Raw genomic sequence first — 18,346 nt, 5'->3', positions numbered from 1 at the left:
AATATCTTTCTTTGAATACTTCCCTTATTTTTTTCTACCCATTACTAGGTAATTTGTGACTTTTTCGCTCTTAAGAATTTTTTGGAAGTTTCCTTCCTGCCTGTTCTCTCCAACTTCTATTTAAAAACAAATAGTTTTCTGTTAGTGCATAACTACCTATTTATATGCATATGTGTGCGTGTGATTTTATATATATATATATATATATATATATATATATATATACATATATGTATATATATATATATATATATATATATATATATATATATGTATATGTTTGTGTGTGTGTGTGTATATATAGTGATGCAGCAGTCAGTTAGTATTGTCACCTCACAACAAGAGGTTCTGTGGTTCGATTCTTGGCTGGGATGTCTTATGTGCAGAGTCTGCATGTCCTCCCTGAGTTCAAGTGGGTTTCCATTGGGTGCTCCAGTTTGCTCCCCGATTCCAAAGAGTGTTTCTCCCTGGGCCTCCTCTGAAAATGAGCTCTGTCTCCGTCGGAGTTTCCTGCTAAACAAATGTTACAAATAAACACATACACACACGCACTCCTTATTCTAAAAAGTATTCTAAAAAGTTAGTATGTTCTGTTTTACATTTCGTGTTTAGTAACATTGCCTTTTTAGTGCCTTGTTAGAGAAAGCGGTAGAACTGCCTTGTATTATTTTTATGTGCCATACTAGGATGTTCCAATAAGCCTCTTGACTTAAAAAGAGTAGTGATTACCGGCACAAGATCCCCCCCCCCCCCCACAAAGACCCTCCCAGTTTTGTGTATAGTGCTTGGGGGCAGACTATTTGAATATAGAATGCGCGTCCTGTGCTTCCTTCAGAGGCAAGGCTTTATATCGATAGGAGGAGTAAGTTGGTGCTTAAAGGTCTCCTCCCTACCCAGTCAGGCGATTTGACCTCTTCGGCTTCCACAGCGGCCTCAAGATATTCTTTAAAAAAAAAAAAAAAAAGGATATAAAAAGATTAAACCACCTAAAGGTAGAGATAAGGAAAGGGAGAAAAGTAAAGAAAATGAAAAAGAAAAACAGAAGGAAAGGTATTGGAAGAGATCTCCAGATGTGGCACCCAAAACCTCTAGGCTTTTGATCTGGTGTCAGGATAAGAGCAAATTCAAATCCAAACTCTGTCTCTGACATATTTTATTGTAGAGCCAACCACTCCTCAGCTCTATTCTCCCATACTTCAGGACTGACCAATCTACTGTTCCTCCAGACCAACTTCTGTGTCATCTTCATATAGAATATTTTGATCATGAAGCCTTTCCAAAGCAGACGTTGATGAAATTTGTACAGAAGCAGATTCAAATGGGGGGGAGGTGCTGCTGAACCTTCTCCACTGGAGTTTTAGGGTCTGGTACAAGCAACACTTTTTGTTTACTCCTTCTCTGAACCACCCTGTGGATCCAGGGCCTATCGTTCCAAATGATGTCCGTGAGAGAACTTTGTCACAGCAGAGCGCATGCTCTGTTACAAATTCGGTGCCATCTGATTGAGGAGGGTCTCTGAGCAGTGGGTTCAGGGGTTAAGCTCAACTTCAAGGTTATCTGAGCCATCTTTGCCCTTGTAGCTCAGCTGTGATGTCAGCTTCAGAGCAGAGTCGGGTCAGGGATGGGAACATTCCTTTTTTAGCTTCTTTGGATCCTAGAAGGTTTTCCTTGGTATCAGTCTCTGCTTCAGCTTTTGAAGCCTCTGAGACGGCCCTCTCCAGATCTAGACAGGAGGTTCCTCATACACACTTGGTACCTTCCCACCTCCCTTTGGATCCTCTAGTGGCTCCCGTGCATCTTATTCAGTGGGTCAGCCAACCTCATTTAGCCTAGAAGGTTCTCACTTGGTGAGTTCCCATTCTGATTTTGAGCCTTCTCTGAAGCCTACACTGCTCTCACGAGTAGAAGAAACTGACTTCAAGGAAGAGGGATGGGTCCCCTCAGAAGATGTTTCCTTTAGAGATATATTCGAATTGGAACAAAGAAGGGAGTTGGTCCTATGAATCCCCCTCCCAAGAGGAGTCTGCATTCCTCAAGGTTTTTGGAGTCACTTCATCTGCTTCCTGGGTGGTCCCGCCCACTGACAAGTGCACTGAGTTTATCTCACAGTGCGCGTGGAAGGAGCCTGACATGTTAGAACTGATCCCCAGAAAACCTGATAAAATTCTTGTGTCTCTTAAAAATAGACCACATTGGAGCAAGAGTCTCCACATAAATGGCATAGTGGTAGCATCAGCCACTAAGAACGAGCTTTCTGAAGAGAGCACCTCTGTCCATCCCCTAACAAGGAGTCCTGGCTGATGGATGGACTTGTGCTAAAGCAACATTTATGTTTTTATAAGTCCAAAATGTCAAGGTAGCAAACTGCAGAAATCCAACTTTGGATATCTTCACAATATACTCCAACACAGTTTCTTCAACCAAGGACGTAATGTATTCCCAAGCAGATAAAACAGATGAGCACTTTCACAAACCAACTGTTTGCTTCATCAGATCACCAATGTCCAGTGTGTCCATACAACTGCACTCTAACACAGCAGATGGCACTTAAGGGAGTGGCAGGCACTATCACTGCTATATGTTGACATGCATGGATTAATCTCCTCAATTTTGCAGAGACCTCCTCCTTTTGATGGTTCAACATTCTTTGGACCAAAGGTCAAAGATATGTCCACCAGACCAGCAGGAGGGCAAAACTCTGTCTGATGTAGGCATAAGTATTTCCAGTCCACACAAAGGACATTTTCCTAGAACTAAAAGGGTGGAACAAACTGGTTTCATAGGTCCCATAATTTTGCCCTAGACACTTCTGGTTAGAGATCCCCCCTCCCCACCCCTGAGTCAGAGGGAAGAATAAATGCACTCAAGGGGCAGAGGTGGACCATAGAATTAAGGGTTTCAAGGCTCTTTTTTATTGAGAGAGCTTTTCAGCAGTTCTTGAATGGCTGCCTGACTGACACACTCTGGAAGCAGTCAGGGAAAGCTCATTCATGCACCCTCATGCCTGGCTAGCCATCAGTCAAGATTCTTGGTTTTAGAAGGTCATCACCAGAGGCTTACATGCAAAAAGAGAATTCTCGGCATTCCAGCCAGTCAGAGTAGTTTGGCAGCAGCAGAAGTATCAAAGCTCCTAGAAAAACGGTCATTCAGGAGGTCCCACCAGAACAGCAAGGATCCTGTGTCTATTCAAGATTCTTTTTGGTTCTCATAAAGACTTGGGACCTCAGGCTCCATTCTGGACCTTAGTCTCCTAAACCAGTTTGTGAAACAGATCAAGCTCTGGATGGCCACAGTTCAGTCCAGTGCACTTCTGAGGAAGAATGACTGGATGTGTTTGGTAGACCTTCAATATACCTACTATCGTGTCAAGATAGTGAGATAGTCCAGGAGGTTTCTCCACTTCCACCTTGGGCCCAGTCATTTCCATTTCAGAACACTGCCCTTTGGTCTCAAGACAGCCTCTAGTGTGTTCACCAAATGCGTGGGAGTGGTGGCAGCCTACCTAACATTGTAGTGGTTCCATGTGTTCCCCCTATCGAGACGAATGGCTCATTATCACTCCCACCAGTAATCTGCTTATCCAATGCAAGGACTTCGTACTCCAATTCTCTCATCATCTGGAAATCACTGTAAACCTGACAAACAGCCATCTGACATCAGCCCTTCTCATGAGTGCCACCTGGACACGACATCACAAAGTGCCAAACATTCTGTCACAAGAGTTCTATCTCTCTGTCATCAAACTTCTTTGGTTTTGTCTTCTTCAAATCCCCCAGCAAGGCTAATTCTCCATCTACTGGGATGAGTGGCTGCATCCATTACGCTGGTGCCTCAGGCAAGATATTATATGTGAGCATTGCACTGGACCCTCTCTCTCTCTCTCTGTTCAATGGTCAGTGTTACATCAGCACTTTCATTTCTTCTTATGACTACTGCCAAAATGCAGGCATCACATTCTTTAGAGGTTGACTTAACCTCTAGTCACATGGAGTCAACCTTTCACGTTCCCACCCCCAACAGTCACTGTAACCACAGGTGTTTCCCTTCTGGGGTGGGGGCATTTCAAAGGGAAGATATTTCAAGGCACATGGTCAGTGACAGGCCATGCTTCACATCAACATCTTGGAAATGAAAGCTATCCTCCTAGCATTGCAGGTCTTTCAGAATTCCCCTCTCAAGGGTGTGATATCCATCCAGATGGACAACATATACGTAGTCTGGTATATCAACTAGAAAATGGGAATGTTGTTCATGTCTTTTTTCCTTGGAAGCCATGAGGGTGTGGCACACTTTGTGTTTGCTTTTGTTCCGGGAAGTTCCAGTGTCTTGGCAAACAAACTGAGCAGGTCTGTTTTTCTGGCTCATGAGTGGTAGTGGTCCCTCAACCAGTAAAAGGCAATTATGACATTCACTCTCTGGGGCCAGCCATGCTGTGACTTTTTTACTTCCCACCTGAACACCATAGTGCAGCAGCTACTTTGCCCTGATCCCCTGAGAGGGACAGTCACCGAGAGATGCTCTTAGTCACATTTGGTCCCCAGGTCTCTACACTTTTCCACCTGTTCCCCTTATAACCAAGTTTATACAGAAAGCCAAATCAGGCCAGGGCATTTCTAAAGCCATGTTTTCCAGGTGGCTGTGCTTGTTATTGCTTTTGTCTAAAAAGAAAGAAGATTGGATTTACCATACAAACCCAAGGCTCATTCAACAAGAGCAGTGGCCACCTCCACTGCTTATTTTGCTAGAGTGCCAGTAGATTATACTTGTGCTGTGGCTACTTGGTCTTCTGTTCATACCTTTGTATCTTATAAGCTGGACATGTAGTCCAGAATCCTGTGCATCCTTCAGCTCCACCATTCTTTGAAATATCCTTCCATGGCACCACCTTGGGTAACTAGTAGCTGGGAAATCTGTCCCATTTGTCAAGTCATATGGAAAATGGATACGAAATTTATGTATTTACCATAATGCCAGATGTGTGCTGTCTTCTTCAGTCCAGATCAACCTCCCCTCCATCTGGCCCCATAATTAAATTATCATCTAATGGCTCTCGATTGATCAAATGCCATGTATTCAGCCTTCAACTGACTTCTCACCCTTCTCATGATTGGTAGGCTATTCAGAAGTCTTTGTGCTTAATTGATAAACTGTCAGGTACAAGCTGAAAAACTGCGGAGGTATTGCAGGGGAAGAGAGAATTGTGGATGGGGGAAGAGCCTGATATGACGGATCCAAGAGCTTGAAAAAAGGCAACAAGGTCCAATGCGATAATCCATCTGTTGAGCTACATGGAAGAAGGCAACACAGATCTAGCTTTATTGTAAGTACATAACTTTTTGCATATTTTATATATGTAATATACAAAATTTCATTTTGTGATAGCTTTGCTAAGTTTGCTTCTGTAGTGTGATTCTTGTTGATACTTTCTACTTGAATTATTGATTTTACTAGGTATGAACAAATCAGAAAAGCCAGAGAAGAGATCCAAGAAGTGTGTTAAGTGCTGCCACAAAATTCTGCCTCAGGGCACCCATGACCTCTGGGAACTCATGATTAGAACTTTTTTTGAGGACACATATTAAGGTGGGTGTCATCCCATCCCAGTCTGAATCCAGAGCTGATCATGTAGGCCCTTAATCTCCTTACTTTCTCCTTTTCCAGTCCATGTTTCTGCACCACTAGTTTCGGAGATGAGGCATCACCATGAGCTTGTGCATCAGTTGCTGATCATATCCTTAACTTGGCAGTGGGGCTTGCATATTTCATTCGTCTGACACCAAGACACTAGAGACTGACTGCTTGACACCAGAACATCAGCACTGTTTTCAGCACTAATTCGATTGGTGTCTTTTTTGGTGTCTGAGACCTCAGCCTCCAATGTATTGGTTCCAGTTTCCTCCTTGTAGCTGTCTGATTTGTCATTGCCAGGGATTCCTTCTTCATCTCTGTCATCTTCAGTCAGGATGGATATATGGCACTGGATTGCGACTCTCTAGTGCCTTCACATCTGGAGTTTGCTTTCTATATGAGGGAGAGGACAATTGCCTCTCCCTCAACTGTACCTGCACAGCCTTCAACAGTGGCTACTCTAGACCCAGACACCCTACAGTCTGTTCATACGTTAGGCATTCCAAGGTCATAGCCTCAATCAACCCATATAGGTCTCTCTCTCTTGAGTCCTTTGAGGAATCTGATTCCCCCCACCCCCGCAGTTCCTAGAAAGAGGGACATGCAAGAGAAGGCACATAGACTCCCCTATGGAGTCACTGGCATCCAAAACATCAACTTGCATGACTGTGAGGGTTTTCCTCAATCTGCTCCAGAAGATGCCATATTTGGCAAGATCATGACATTGATGAGACACAGGGAATCATGGCCTGTGGCCCTTCCCTCTTAGGATGAGGAGGTATTATCTGAGGCCTATTTTTTGCATCCTCTACCTCTTGGGTGGTCCCTCTTATTGATCATCTGATAGATTTGACAGCCAGGTTGTCATGGCAGGAATTTGACTGTTAAGAAGCCATCTCAAGAACACTTGATAAGATTCTTCATCCCTTAAGGATTGGCAGTACTGGTCCAAGGAACCTCTGGAGGAGACTGTTTTCATAGCAATAACCACCGAGACACAGCTGTCTGATTCAGCTGCTGTCTGTATACCCAACAAGGAGTCCAAGGAGATGGATAGAATGGAAAAGCATGCATGCACCTTTGGAACTTTCACCTTAAAAGTATTAATTAAATTATGCTAGACACATAACTGCTTTCAAAGGGATTTAGTGGATCAAACTGTAAACTTTTTGGGAAAGCTACTCATGCCTGAATCTAGAAATTGATTAGAGACAACACTGGAGATGATGGTGAATATTACCAACCTCTCCATGTAATTCTTACATAGTGGTGCTGGTGGAGTGGCCAGGGAAGCAGGCACAGGAATTAAGTGGCATCATGCTTGGCTCTTTCTTTGTGATTTTGTGGACAGTTTTAAGACATTCTTTACAAATGCCCCATATGAGGGTACTTCCTTATTTGGTCCAATGGTGAAGAAAAAATATCAGTTTAGATAACTTTCACACACCCTACAACAGGAATCAGGAGGAGTCTACGCTTTTATGGTTCATGAAATCTCATTGTCAGCCATTTGACTCACTCCACCATAGACAGGGGTGGCCAGCCATGGCAGAGGCGGCCCCTTCAACATATGAAGACCCAAAGGTTGAGGAGGTCTGCAAAATTAGTAATATTGGGGGCCCTTTTCAGGCAAACAGTACCAATGTTCCTGAAAGCTTGCTCAACTGCTCAGCTCTAGAGGCAGTAGGGGGAGCCATCTCTGTCTTTCCACGTACCTGCATGGCTGAGAGGATGCCCAAAAGCTGTATATCTTTTTCCTGCCCCCCCACCACCAAATGTCTGCTGCTTCCCTTACATTCTACCTCATCAAAAGACTGCGTCCCAAAGAGAAATTCTGTCAAAAAAAAAAAAAAAAAGCTGTCAATTAGTCTGACCAGATCAGAGACAGTACTGAATCTGTTCAACATTACTTTTGGCTGCAAAGAAAAAATGGGATCTTGGGCCTATTCTAGACTTCAGTGGCCTAAAAAAAAACCCTTCAGAATGGACACAGTGCAAGTGATTTTCCCTTTCTGAAAACAAATGATTGAATGCGCTTGACAAGGATTCATGGTGACTCAACAAAAGCAATTTCAGCAGAGGTAAACATTTTTTTAAAAAAGTCAAAATTACCTTTGACGAATATCAGAGGAAAATTTTTTTTTTTGTAGGGGCAAGCCCTCCTGACTCGTGGAGAAACACCCCACCCTTTAAACTTGTACGTACCAACTCCAAGGTCACACAGCAGTGAAAAAAGAGGAGGGACTCATATGTAGGTAAAATTTGTTTCGTTAGCTATGGTCCCATACATTATGTTCACTGAAACTGTCTTCACTGAAACAACAGGAGCCTGCTGAATAGATCTCCAGCATGCCTACCTCCTCGTCAAGATAGCAAAGACATCCATGAGATTTCTTCAGTTCCAGTCAGGAGCCAATCATTTTTAATTCAAAGTCCTGCTCTTTGGTCTCACCACAGCACAACTCCCCCCCCTCCCCAAAGTGTTCACCAAGTGCATGGCAGTATTCACAGCCCTCCTGAGACTCGGAGGGATCCATTTATTCCCATTTTTCAATGATTGGCTCCTCTTTGCTATAACCAGAGAGTCTGTTATTGAAGACAAAGACTGTTTGATGTTTATCATTTCATTGGCTCAACAGTCAACTGACACTGTTCCGTTTCTGGGCAGCTAAGTTCCCTTCAACTGAAGAAACTACCAAGTTGTATTTTTATGACAGAAAGTGGACATTTCTTGTGAAGTTATTAATTTGTGACTTTTAGTAACTTGTTAACAGGAATATTTTTTTTATGTTTGAATAAAAGAAATTGTTAAAACCAACTTAAAATTGTTTCTTTTCTTGGTAGAGTATTCTCTTACTTTGGGGAGCTGGGGTAAGTGTTTATAAGTGCTTTTCACTGCGTTTTGTGGTGTAAATATGAACTTCAATACTTACCTGTTTAATCAAGTACTCTGCCAGGCTTCCTCAGGATTCAGGCATCTTTTTCGGATGCATCAAGGAACATCCTTGTGGTTTCTCAATTCTTCCATTTTCAAGCCACAGAAAGAGAGAGGTTTTTAAACAGCCTTTGCCACTTCAGCAACCTCAATTGCCTCAGTCACAGATGGTTGACTCTGCTGTGGCCATTTCTGGTTCCTTAGACCATTTGTCTTTTTCCTTGGCTTCTTCTGGTGTAGTCCATACAGCCACAATGGACCGGGGATTAGACTTTTCCTCTGCAGCTGTTGGATTGCCCTTGATGAGTAAGGGAGAGCCACTGTCAGTCTTGGAGGAAGAAGGAGAATAACTCTTCATAGCCAGCCTAGCATGCCCATCCCTAAGGTAGTTTTGCCTATGAAAAGTAAACCTGCTTCTTCAGAAATTCCTGTCAAGAAGCAAAAAGTTAGATATATGTCTTCATTTGTCTCTGTTATTTTGGACAGGAGTGATTTATTTATGGGGCTTAGCTTAAGGTTTAGTTCAGGTGCTTGACCCTTCATATTCTGGTGCTTCTGGTAAGGGAAGAAGAGAATCTGATGTCATCCTCATTCATTCCGTAATGACTGGGGTTTGGATCCGACCCTCTGATCCTACTTTGCTGCTTTTTACAGCTTGTGCACACTGAAAGCTCTTGAGTTCCTCTCCTACTCATAATGCATTAGCCCCCCCACCATACCTCAGATATTGTTTACTGCCTTCGCGTATCGTATGGATGTGGTTGCAGTTAGCTCTTGAGCTTTGTTGTATTTGTGAGCAGAAAAAGCAGATTTAGTATATTTTTTCTTTTATCTTTGTTCTTTAATAGCCCTCTCTTACCCTTTCTACACTTTTTAGTGTAAATGTTATTACTACTGTTAGTATTTTCTTGCCTTTCTTTCCTGTTATACCCTAGCGGTAGTCTTGGTTACCATCATTGGTAACTTTTTCCCCTTAATCATGTCCTTATTTAAAAAAAAAAAAAAAAAAAAAAAACTTTTCGTTTCTCTTGGAGTGTAGATTTTGGATACATATTGTCAGAATGGCTGAAAAAACATCAGAATTTAAAACATGCAAGGCCTGTGGCCACAAGATACCATTGTCAGATGCACATGATTTGTCTCTACTGACTAGGCCTGACTCATTTGAACATGACTTGAATATAAATAGTATATGTGTGTATATATATATGTATATGTGTGTATATATATATATATATATATATATATATATATATATATATATATATATATATATATGTGTGTGTGTATGTATGTATATATATATATATATATATATATATATATATATATGTATGTATATATATATATATATATATATATATATATGTATGTATATATATATATATATATATATATATGTATGTATATATATATATATATATATATGTATATACACATATATAGATATATATATATATATATGGGTCTGTGCCCCCCACACCCCCCACTGTGGGGGACTGTGCCCCCCACGCTCCCACTAACTATATATACTAACCAGTACGACACTACAGTGGGGAAAAGGGCATATACTTTTTACTTGCCTTACAGTACTCCACACATTGCCAGTACTTCACTTCAGTAAAGTAAGATTCAGTTAAATGAGTTTTCAGAAATTTGAGCTTTCCGCGATTTGGTCAAGGTGAATTCAAATTCAGTGAAGTGAGCTTTCAATGAAACAAAGTAGTCCCCACATCTAGAGTGTGCAGTTAGTACTATTCTAATCCCTCTCTCTCTCTCTCTTAAGGTTGTATTTTTTTGTGTATAGTTAGGGTTTACTGTTGACAAAATGTCTGAGAAACCTAAAAGTTTCAAAAAATACACTTCTTGTGGGCATAAGATCCCTTATTCTGATGCCCACAAGAAATGCCTTTATTGCCTGGGGCCTGATCATCTCAGTGCTTCTTTTAATAATCTGTACCACCTATAACCCCAGGGCCCCCTCTGATAGGTGCAACAAGTTGATTCTCAAAGGCCTTCTTCCTGCATCTTCCGGGGCTCAAATTCCCTCTAAAGCTTCACACATTTCCTTAGAATCGAGGAAACAAACCCTCCAGAAGTCTTCGAGGGCTCCTTCAGAGCCATCAGACAAAATCAGGAGAGTTTTGGATCTGACAAATTCAGATCTGAAATCCCCTTCGCTTCTCTTGGATCCACAGGCCTCATCTGATCTGAGATTCAGGATTTCCATTGTGAGCTCTTCTCTACCCCCCATCACCTACTCTGATCCCAGACCCTCAGATCTGACAGACTGGAGAAGGTTGCCGGAGTACACACACAAACCTGTATCTGACCCTACCCTCCCAACTATTCCAAACTCCTGGAAAACACTCCAGGCCAGTGTCAATGGAGTCTTCCAGGTTTTCAGAGAGTTTGACAGAGATGGATGTGGACAGGATGATGCAAAAGTTTCTCACTGCTCAGATCCAGATAGGGCTCTTGCCAGCTCTGTCTCCTCATGGATCTGTGATTGCCCCTGTTAGACCTGTCTTATCTCCTTCTCCAGTCTGACCTGTGGTTTCAGAGTCCCAGGATAAGAAATTCCCCGAGAGGTTCAACTTCGGATCCAAGAAAGGTACTGTCTTCTACTCAAATGGTGTCACTGGCCGGGTCTGAGGGGTTGGGTTCGGCTGTAACTTTGTCAGATCCATCCCTTCCCCTCAAAGCCTCAGCCCTTGACAGCTCACATATGACTCTTCCCCCCTTGAGAATTGGATCCAGGGGCTGCCCTGACCTGCCTCCCTCGAGGGCTTTGGTTCCAAACGAGGGAAGGAGAGGTTTCCCCTGGTCTGTCTGCATTCAGACTGGTAGAAAGGACTTTCTCTTTGCACAGACAACCTCTCTCTCTAATCTTGGATCCTACCCATCCCTCCTTGCTGGAGCCAAGCTCTGAGCCCATCAGACCTGTCACGCAGGGGCAGCCAATTCCGATAAGCCTCTGGTCAGGTCTCTTAGAGGAACTTCCCTCCTCTTTTGATACCTGTCCCGAGCATCCCACGGAAGAGGTCCCTCGGAAGAGGCCGCACAAGAGGAGGCACATACACACCCACAGAGTCTCTCATAGAAGACACAGATTTTGATGAGGGAGAAGGATCCCCTGGATCGCCAGCCTATGACATCTCCTTCGGAGATATCCTGGAATTCCTCAAACAGAAGGGTGGCTTGTCTTCCCAACTTCCTCCTCCTGAAGAATCAGTGTTTATGGAGGCTTTCGGGGCTGGACCATCAGCATCTTGGGTGACCCCCTCGGCAGATGAGCTTATCGACAGTTTCCTGTCAGGCTTGGAAGGAGTAGGATGCTGTCGAACCAATTCCTAAATGCTTGGACAAATTCCTGGTACTTCCCACAGACAGACCCCATTGGAGCAAGGGAGTCCCAGTTGATGCTGCTGTGGTGGCAGCAGACACCAAGGAGGAGTTGGCTGAACAGAGCTTCTCTGTCCATCCATCAAACAGGGAGTCCAGAGCAATGTACATGTTTGGAAAGCAAGTATACACCTGCACTACGGTCGCACTGAAGTTGTTAAACTATGTCACATTTTACCCAGTCAGAGAGAGATTTGATGAAGGAACTTTCAAATACTTTCTCAGAGTCCATGTCTGCAGAGGATAAGAAGAAGTTTTCTTCGAAACTGGCTATTTTCTCCATTTCCAACGCATCGATGAGGCTGATCTCCTGTACAGCAGAGGATGCCTCAGGAGCTGCCGGTTCAGGCATAGCCATTAGGAGACATGCTTGGATGATGAGGAACCCTTCAGTGCCTCCTTTGACTCTTCCTTGTTTGGAGCATCAGTTAAGGACATTTTCCTTATTGTTCACTGCAGGTGAGCAAGAAGGAAAGACTTTGTCTGCCATAGGGATCAGGTTTTCTACCCCTCAATGGACTTTCTCTAGAAACCAGCAAGGTGGTAAGATGTGGTGTGAAAATCTCAGGATCATTTCCAAGATTTGCATGGGGATAATTCCTCCAGAGGCAAAGGAAGAACCTTCAGTGGAAGACATTTCCCTGAGGCAGAGGGGGTACACAGAATCAGGGCTTCAGTGACTCCTTCTCTGATGGGCCTTATCAGTGCTCTTGAAGTGTTGTCTGTTTGCCACTGGAGCCAGTGGGGGTTATTTTTCTTTGCACCTAGACGCCTGGACAAAAATCACAAAAAATTCCTGGGTGCTAAAATTCATGTCCAGAGGTTATTACATACCTTTTTCTTCCTCCCCCTGTCCGGAAAAAGAAACTTCTGGACATTCTGCCCAGTCAGTCAGAAGATGCAGCTCAGGAGATACAAAAGTTGCTGCAAAAAAGAGTCATCCAAGAGGTCCCTCCAGACCAAATATTGTTTGGAACCTACTACTGCTGCTTTTTAGTCCCAAAGGAAACAGGGGCCTAATACTCATTTTGGCTGTAAGCAACTTAAACCAATTTGTAAGGAAGGCAAAGTTCCAAATGATCAAGGTTCGGTCCATTCTGCCTCTACTGCTCAAGAACGATTGGATGTGGTCTGTAGATCTCCAGGATGCATACTATCACATCAAAATAGACAGGCGATCATGGAGATATGTACACTTGGAGCCAATCATTACCAGTTCAGAGTACTGCCCTTTGGACTCATTACAGCCCCAGGGTGTTTAACAAATACATGTTAGTAGTAGCAGCTCACTTGAGACTCAGTGGATTCCGGGTGTTTCCATATCTCGATGAATGGCTCCTAACCGCCCCATCCAAGCATCAACTCCTACAAGCCAGGGACCAGTTGCTTCAGATTTCTGGCACCTTAGGCATCTTGATAAATCATACCAAGTCAAACCTAGTTCCAGTTCAGACCTTGGAATTCATATGAACCCATTGAACACTACAACCCAGGTGGCTTCCTTACCTCTCCATCACATCACATCTCTGACACTTTAGGTTCAGACCATACTATCCCAACCATCTCCTCCAGCATGTGTAGTACTTCAAGCTCTGGGGTCTGTGTCAGCTGCCATACTCTTAGTGGCTTCAGCAAGGTTCTTTATGCATATCCTTCAGTGGACATTGGAGGTGCAGTGGTCCATTCTTAATCAGCCCCTATCATTTTCCATAAAATTCAACCTGATCAGCAAACGTCATCTCTGGTGGCTTCAGTCAAACAACCTGTTTCTGGGCAGACCTTTTACCTTTCCATCCCCAGTTGCCACTATGACCACGCATGCTTCCCAACTGGGGTGGGGGGGATTTCTTTGGAAAGATGGCCTAAGGCATGTGGTCCCCTTTGAAGACTAAGTTGGATGTCAGTGTCCTAGAGATGAGACCAGTCCTGCTAGCGTTGCAAGCATTTCAAGAAGTTTTCCCTCCAGGGATGATTGCAGTCCAAATGGACAATGTGTCAGTGGTCTGGTATATCAACAAGCAAGGAGGAACCCAATCCTACCCTGTATGCAGAGAGGCCATGTGTGTTTGGGGAGGGGTGATTGTTTCACACTGCTTTCTCATTTTAAAACATATCCCGGGGAAAGCCAATGAACTAGCAGACAGGCTCAGTTGATCCATTTTGATGCTTCACGAGTAGTCTCTCAATCAATTAGTAGCGAATATGATCTTCTACCACAGAGGTCAACCTTGTTGCAACCTATTTGACCCACCCCTCAACAACAAGTGCAGCAAGTATTTCACTCTGATCCCCCCCACCAGGGGAGTCACCAAAGGATGCTCTGAACATGATTGGCCGCTGGATCTTTTGTATACTTACCCTCTTCTTCATCTGATTCTGAAGTTTTTACAGAAAGCAAGCAGGCTAAAGAGCTCAGTTATCCTCATTGCCCCCTTCTGGCCTCGACAGGTATGGTTCCCCTTCCTCTGGTCTCAGATGAAGTATTCCCCATGGATACTAGAGGCAACTCAAGATGATCTGTCCCATCCATCCAGAATTCAACACTCCAGTCTTGCACTCAAACTAACCATGTTGTTTCTCCACTTCCAGTAATAGACAGTCCAGGGCTGCTTCCCCACATCGTGAGATTATCATAGCCTGTCAGATGGCATCTGCCAGTAAAATTTACAGGAACAAATGGAAATGATTTTCTATTTAGGTTTCCAGCCAGAATATCGTCCCGTTCTCAGCTCCAACTTTGGCCATTCTTCTCTTTCTAACAACTCTTTTTAAAGAAGGGGCTAGCTTTTCTACCATTAAACTTCAGTTGATAGAGATCTCTAATTTCTACTCTGGGAATAAATCCTCTTCTCTGGCTACAACCAGATTGTGTAAAGCCATCTTGAAGGGTGTCTTTCTCCTCAGACCCCTAGTAAAAAAAGCCCTGTCCTCCTTGGGGACCTCACTGTAGTGCTTTAGAGTTTAACTCAGAAACCCTTTGAACTAAGAAATAAATGCAATGTAAAATTTTTGTCCTGGAAAACCATCTTTTTAGTAGCTATTATTTCAGCAAAAAAGAATGTCAGAGCTTAAGGCCTTATCAACTAAGCCTCCTTACATTGTCTTTCATAACAACAGAGTATCCTTGCAGACCAATCCTTCCTTCCTTCCTAAAGTGGCTACAGAGACTAACATTAATCAGTTTATACAGTTACCAGTCTTCTTTCCCAACTTTACAGATAAGGGGAGTACCTGCTTCACCTCCTTGATGTGCACAGACAGTTGCATTTTTATCTTCACAGGACAAAGCAGTTCAGAAAATCTGATCAGCTCTTTTTATCCTTTTCCTACAGCCGCCTGGGCCAAGCAATGTCTAAACTTATTCTAGCCAAGTGGATTACTGATTGCATCCCATTGGTCTGTTCTCAAAAAGGATTAGAGTTGCTACAACTTCCCAGAGCTCACTCCATTCAGTCTGTGGCTACATCATGTGAGTTCTCATCAAGGACTTCCATTGATGATATTTGTCCTGCAGCCATTTGATCTGAGACTCACACCTTTGTTACTCCATACAAATTGGATGCCGTCTCTAGAAGCAGAGCTTCCTTTGGTTCAGCAGTGCTCTAGCATGTCCTTTCTTGAGGACCTCCCAAGGGCTATGTAGCTGGGGATTCTGCCCCATCTATAAGGAAGAACGAAAAGGGACAACATCAGATTTAGAAGTTCTGTACTTAACCGTAGCTTGCATCAGTGTTGTCCATTTTCATTCTTCCTTATTTTCCCTCCTGTCCATTCCCCAGCCTTGTCTCTTCTAGAAGTACCTGGTAGGCGGTATTGCAGCCTATCAGTTCCAGGTTTGAGCCCTAACTTTTCTTCTGTATCTTTTCTCTCTCTCTTATAACTTGGGGAGATTGGGCAGCAAACATTGATCTGAGGAGCTGGGGAGCTGGGGGACAGGGACAGAACATTGTGGATAGAGAGAGAGGAGCTCGAGATTAAGATCAAAGTCTTTGGTATGTGGCCGAGTTGGATCCAAGGGTCAGTTCTGAACCCCATCTGTGAGGAAGAATGAAAATGGACACCTCAGTTGCCAGGTTATGGTAAGTACATAACTTCTAATCTTTTAGGCACAGCAAAAAGATATTGACTCCTTTTGTACACCATTTCCAAAAGTTGTGGATTTCTTAGCTACAGTTTTTAAAGAGGGAGCTATTTCCTCAACTGTTAAGGTACATCTAGCTGCCATTTCTAATGTTCACATAGGAATCCGTAATAAATCTTTCATCTCTTCTAAACTTTTTAAGGCTTTTATAAGGGGTACCTTTCTTCAGATCTCCTTTTAAAGATCCCCCATGGATTTTGAGTTTAGTGTTACAATCCTTGACCCAGTCCCCCTTTGAACCATCAGCCAAGTGTGAACTAAAATTTTTAACCTGGAAAATTATTTTTAGTGGCCATTACCTCTGCTGGAAGAGTCTCAGAATTTCAAGCCCTGTCTTCTAAGCTTCCATATCTGATTTTTCTTAAGGATAGTGTATCCTTAAGAACCAACTCATCCTTCCTTCCTTCCTAAGGTGGTATCAGAATCCAATATCAGTCAACCTCCCAGTCTTCTTTCCAAATTTCTCAAACAAAGGAAAGTACATGTTGCACCTGTTAGATGTCCACAGACATCTAACTGGTGCAAGCAATGCATGTTCATAAGTAACACCTGCACTTGCATCAGAGCTCTTGACTTATCCTTTTGGTGCCTTGGAAGATTTGACTGTAAGTCATTCATAGTGCTTTACATTGTCCAATGTGAAACATGCCTTTGCTTCTATGTAGGAAAAACTTTCAGAAAATTTGCCTGCAGAATTTGAGCATAATTTTAGCAATCAAAATAAAGATCAAAATAATGCATTAGCAAAATATTCATTGAGTTGTTCTTGTTTTAAGAAATTCATTTTTAGTGTACTGGAAGCTGTCGGTTTGGAGAACTTTTCAGGGAATTATAAGGCATGGCTTGAGTGCCAAGAATCTTGCTGGCAGGTCAGGTTAACAGCTGACAAATACCTTAGACTCAGTGATCATATTAACATTAACTGTTTCTTGTCAGCACAAAAGTTTTAAATAGTATCCATTCTGCCTTAAATCTGATGCAATGTATTTTGGTTCAGGCACTTTTTTAACCTACTGTTACCCAAGGACAGACATTGATTGGTTGTTTGCATGCCACATGACTGTTTGGGCACCATTTTAAACAGTATGTTTGAGTTGTTGGATTCTGATGAAGTTCTTGTGTGGATTATTAAAAAGAATGAAAAGCTCTAAATAGAATTTGACAAGGGTTTGTCTTCTCTGAAGAGCTGGTACTTGTAGAATTGTTATTTTGGTTTTATGTCCACAAACAGTTATGTTTTTATCTTCATAGGACAAACTCTTTCAGGAAATCCGATCAGTAATGGTATAGATAAATTTATTTTATTCACTAAAGTCAGCAAACAAGATCTGAAGTATTGTAGGGGACTAGTGCATTATGGGTAGGAGAGAGCTCGAGAGCTTTCAGTTTTCCACAAGCTGTAAAAGGCACCCAAGTCAGATCTGAGGGTCAGACCTGAACCCCAATCTTTGAGGAAGAATGAAAATGGACAACACGGGTGGAACGTTATGGTATAAGTACATAACTTTACTGTCTGTATACGTTGAAAAATTTGAACAAAATGATTGTGAAGGGACAACCTCTGGATGTTATGTAGTCCAATCTAGCCTTCATACTTGCCCTTTGGTTCGGAGCCAAACCTCGGCTCCAACACGGCCATACTCTAGCTCAAAGTCTTCGTGGTTTGTGGATAAGAGGTATCCCATCATGCAACAGGTTTATTCCCCAGATCTCATTTGCCACTCGTTATGCTCAGACATAGTCTCGCTTTTGGCTGTGGCTAAGTATATTGCTTATAAACTTTTTATAAACTTTTGACTTGTTGCTCAAAAAAAGCTATTTTTATAGCTCTGTGTGTGTGGTAGTGGTGTTATACTGCCTTTGATTTGCTTCTCTTGCTGTTTGTAACCTTTTCATTGGCCGTTTTGGTATTCCATTCGTTTCCTTTCTTCCCACGGGCTAGGCCCGTTTCAGTTAGAGGACCTAGTCCTCCCCATTGTTTCCGTGTGGTCTTTGATTTGGTGCTCCATTCTGTTAGCCTTTTAGTGTTGTCGTGTCTAGCTAGTGGTGGTATCCTGCCTTTGTTTCCCTGGGCTAGGCCTGTTTAAGTTAGAGGACCTAATCCTCCCTGTAGTCTTTTTCCCGCCGGTTGCTAGGCCGTTTTTAATTACAGGCTCTAGTTTCCCGTGCATGGTTTAGTTGGGTCCAGTGTGTGTACGTATTGCTTTGTACCTGTGTGTGGATTTTAAGGATTCCAA

At 42.9% G+C, this 18,346-nt stretch overlaps 1 protein-coding gene across 2 annotated transcripts in view; it reads left to right on the top strand.

Annotated features, from left to right (window-relative positions):
- The window catches only part of ABRAXAS1 (abraxas 1, BRCA1 A complex subunit), an 804,658-nt gene that overhangs the window by 695,483 nt on the left and 90,829 nt on the right, over nucleotides 1-18,346 (top strand). The window lies entirely within an intron of this gene.

Source organism: Protopterus annectens, chromosome 17.part0 (genome assembly GCF_019279795.1).
Source record: "Protopterus annectens isolate FY-2018-M chromosome 17.part0, PAN1.0, whole genome shotgun sequence".
Taxonomy (NCBI): domain Eukaryota; kingdom Metazoa; phylum Chordata; order Ceratodontiformes; family Protopteridae; genus Protopterus; species Protopterus annectens.
Note: the sequence above shows the minus strand (reverse complement) of the source record. Positions and strands in the feature narration are given on the sequence as shown.